Below are 4,372 nucleotides of genomic sequence, written 5' to 3'. Positions count from 1 at the left end.
TAAAAGGAAATTTAGTTGAATGTCCGTCATGGTTTGTGAACAGATGACTGCTTATCTTGATGATTTTTCTTTTCAAAATGGATTGCTCAAACTAAACCGTATTCTGCTAGTTCATAGACATTTGCTTTGTTTTCATCCTTTACAGGTCTTTTGTTTTCAGTGAAGGCTTTTAATTTAGGTTTTTTTTTTTTTCCTTAGGTGGCAAAATGCATTTTAGATACATAGTACTATTAATTTTTCCTCTTCAGAAAAAAAAAATCCCCTTGAGGGATTGAGCCCAAACATGTAGATAGGCTAATTCATGTTTATATTGTTAGAGTCATAGTCCTCCATGGAGCGCATTGCTGGGCAGGTCGGCACCACATGGATGAAAATACCGCCAGTTTATGAAGAAGGTGAAATTATATCCTGGTGTCCAGGTCCCTGCTATTGAGTAAAGTGTGCCCACAGCGTCCTGAGAAGCTGTTGTGGTCAGAAGTGTGGAGCTGCTTGTTTTATCTCTCTCAGTACATGTGTACCCCTTTTGAAATGCCTATGTTATAGCGTGTCAGTGGATGAGCCCAGGAATCTGTGTTTTGATAAGTCAGTGTATTAAGCACTTGGCTACAATTTGTAGTACCTTTCTTTCTTAAACTTTGGTTCACAATTTGAAGACTGCCTTCTCCGTCTGCTTATTCCATGCAATATGAGGGAGGAATTGAGGGAGTGGTTGCTAGAAAAAAGTCCTGGGATAGTTTATGGATTAAGGGATGATTTGGATTTACAGCAATATATTAAAATGTAGGGAAGGACTGTTTGATCAGACAGGATTATTTAGTGGATATTGCAATTATGTTCTTGCTATCGCATCTTTATCACTCCCATTTTTGTAGTAGCCTTGTGGTTAGGGGTGGGATGAGACCTACAATACTAGGGGTGGGTTCTAACTTTTTTAATCCTAGCAGGCTAATTACATCCTCTTTGTCCCTGGGTTCAGAGAACAGTCTAAGCCAATCAGTGAGTGCTTTCTCCAATGGCTTAGGAAAGGACCATGACCTAATTTGGGCTAGGAGATAGGAAGAGAAGTTTGCTGGGAGCTGATCAGTACTTTCTCCCCTTCTGGACACTGTGATTTGAGTATGTGAAAGTGATGAAGGAAATTTTTTTTTCTTTTTTTGGTCACACCAGAGAAGAAAGACATTGGCCAGTGGTGATTGAAAGAAAAGCAGAGGGAAGAGGGAAAGAAACCAGGTCCTTGATGGCATTGTTGAACTGCTGAATCAAACCAACACTGAAGTCTTCCATTTCTCTGAACCTTCCAGTTACATGAATCAATAAATCCTCTTTATTGTTTAAGTCAGTTGGAATTGGGTTTTCCATTCCTTACAAAATGAAGAGTCTAGGCTGTTACAGAATGGTGGTTTTGAGAGAATCGGAGAAAGAAATGGCTTTAACCATTTTAATTGTCCAGTTTCCATATTTAGCAAAGATTAAAATACAAAGCTGTCATTTTGCATGGTATCTGTAATAATACACTGAATGAAACCTAGAAATACAGAAAAGGGAAATAAATAAAATCTTGCCCAATGGATTTTTAGTTCAATTTAAAGGCAAAAATAAATAGCTTGGCAGATGGAAGACTACAATAGTCATCCTTAAAAGGCTAATTATTGGTCATTTACCCAGATGGAAATTTCTCTTTATCATTTACAAGGCCTTGTTTTGAAAATATCCCTTTAGAGTAAATCCTTTTGCATGTTCTGAGTCTTTTAGGAATCAGGAACAAAATCTTTGTTTATAGAGTTTTTATATGACAGATTTTCTCAATATGAATATGGCTCAAAGTGATGACAACATCAATAGAAACTCAAGGGTATCACCCTTCTGTGTGTCTAGATGATGCAAACTAAATGTTAAGCAGGGAAGGTAAATTGGGGAAGAAGAAAGTTATCAATTAAGGAATAGATAAAAATGGTGAACTTAGAAAGAAGGCTCCTTTTTTTTCCTCATTAAACTTTTGTTTTAATGGGTCTCAAAATTCTGTGACAGATTTTTGGTCAAGTTGTTTCCATTAAAAAGTACTGATTTTTAAAACTAATAAAACTGCCACATCAGGCTCTTCCGCTGGGAGCCTACTTCTTCCTCTCCCACTCCCTCTGCTTGTGTTCCCTCTCTCGCTGGCTGTCTCTGTCAAATAAATAACTAAAATCTTTAAAACAAACAAACAAACGAAAAAAACTAATAAACCTGCCACACACACACACACACAAAATGGTCCACAAAACATTCTCCTTTCCTTCTGAAGGTTTTATGATGCATTGTTATCATTAACCAGTCTTTTACTCTTAAACTTAAATGGCCAATGACACAAACAGTTCTGAGACTGTTCTTCCACCACTGATTAAGACTGGGGTGGTGGGTAATGGTGATAATATTCGTTTAGCCTTCTGAGCTTTCTGGGCAGACTTGGTGACCTTGCCAGCTCCAGCTGCCTTCTTGTCCAGTGCTTTGATGACACCCATAGCAACTGCCTGTCCCATGTCATGAACAGGAAAACGGCCCAGAGAAGGATAGTCAGAGAAGCTCTCAACACACATAGGCTTACCAGGAACCCTATCAACAATGGCAACATCACCAGATTTCAAGACCTTGGGACCATCTTCCAGCTTTTTTCCAGAACACGACCTATCTTCTCCTTCAGCTCCGCAAACTTGCAAGCAATGTGAGCTGTGTGACAATCCAGGATAGCTGCATATCCAGCACTGATTTGGCCTGGATGGTTCACGATAATCACCGGACTCGTGAAGCCAGTTGCTTCCATGGGTGGGTCATTTTTGCTGTCATCAGCCACATTGCAACAATGAACATCTTTGACAGATACGTTCTTGCCATTGAAGCCCACATTGTCCCCAGGAAGAGTCTCACTCAAAGCTTCATGGTGCATTTCAACAGACTTTACTTTAGTTGTAACATTGGCTGGAGCAAAGGTGACCACCATGCCAGGCTTAAGAACACCAGTTTCCACTCAGCCCACAGGGACAGTACCAATACCACCAATTTTGTAGATGTTCTGGAGAGGCAGACTCAAGAGCTTGTCAGTTGAATGAATTGGTGGCAGAATGCAATCCAGAGCTTCAAGCAGTGTGGTTCCACTAGCATTCCCATCTTTATGGGTGACTTTCCATTCCTTGAACCAAAGCATGTTAGCACTTGGCTCTGGCATGTAGTCACCATTCCAACCAGAAACTGGCACAAATGCTACTGTGTTGGGGTTGTACCCAATTTTCTTAACGTAGGTGCTGACGTCCTTAACAATTTTCTTGTATCTCTTCTGGCTGTAGCGTGGCTCAGTGGAATCCATTCTGTTAACACCAGTAATTAGTTGTTTTACACCCAGTGTGTAAGCCAGAAGGGCATGCTCACGGGTCTGCCCATTCTTGGAGATACCGGCTTCAAATTCACCAACACCAGCAGCAACGATCAAGACAGCACAGTCAGCCTGAGATGTGCCCGTAATCATGTTTGATAAAGTCTCTGTGTCCTGGGGCATCAACGATGGTCACATAATACTTGCTGGTCTCGAATTTCCACAGGGAGATATTGGTGGTGATACCACGTTCATGTTCAGCTTTCAGTTTACCTGAGACCCAGGCATACTTGAAGGAGCCCTTTCCCTTCTCAGCAGCCTCCTTCTCAAATTTTTCAGTAGTTCTTTTGTCGATCCCACCACATTTGTAAATCAGATGACCAGTAGAGGTAGACCCACCCAAATCTACGTGTCCAATGACAATGATGTTGATGTGAGTCTTTTCCTTTCCCATTTTGGTTTAGGTTGAGTGGTGATTTTCACGACACCTGTGTTCTGGCAGCAAATCCATTGTGAAAAAGCAGAAAGTAGGCTCCTAAAACCAAGTGCTCTGTACCAGGCCTAGGGAAATCACTTTTGTTTTATTTATTCAGTGAGTATTTGTTAAGTATCCATGCCGTGCATAGCCTGCATCAGTGCTACATGGAATAGTCACGAATCTAAAAGTCACACCTCATATTCCAACTCAACATCACTTCTTCCATGAAGCCTTCCCTTTTTAGGCCAGACCCATTTTCTGATCCATTGTACCTATGAAAGACACTGCATCATTTGATTTTGTTATTTACTATTCTTTATTATACTCTAATGTATGTGAAATAGTGAATTGTAGGGATTTTGGAGACCACACACTATGTATGAATCCCAGTCACTTTATCTGTTGCCTTTGTGACTTGACAGTTCTCTGGCATTTTCTGAACCTACTCTCTGAACCTTGGCTGCCTCATCTATAGAAAGAGAATAATGATTCGTACCTCCCAGAGTTGTGGTTGTGAGGTTTAAAGGACATAATGAATGTGAAGCACT

The 4,372-nt window shown here is 40.6% G+C and overlaps 1 pseudogene; it reads right to left on the bottom strand.

Annotated features, from left to right (window-relative positions):
• Positions 1-2,254: 2,254 nt before the first annotated feature.
• LOC123794099 (elongation factor 1-alpha 1 pseudogene) lies at positions 2,255-3,846 on the bottom strand (annotated as a pseudogene).
• Positions 3,847-4,372: the final 526 nt, after the last annotated feature.

This window comes from Ursus americanus, chromosome 35, assembly GCF_024610735.1.
Source record: "Ursus americanus isolate L20-20 chromosome 35, mUrsAme1.1.p, whole genome shotgun sequence".
In the NCBI taxonomy this organism is placed as follows: Eukaryota; Metazoa; Chordata; class Mammalia; order Carnivora; family Ursidae; genus Ursus; species Ursus americanus.
The sequence above is the reverse complement of the archived record's forward strand: the minus strand, read 5'-3'. Positions and strand labels throughout refer to the sequence as shown.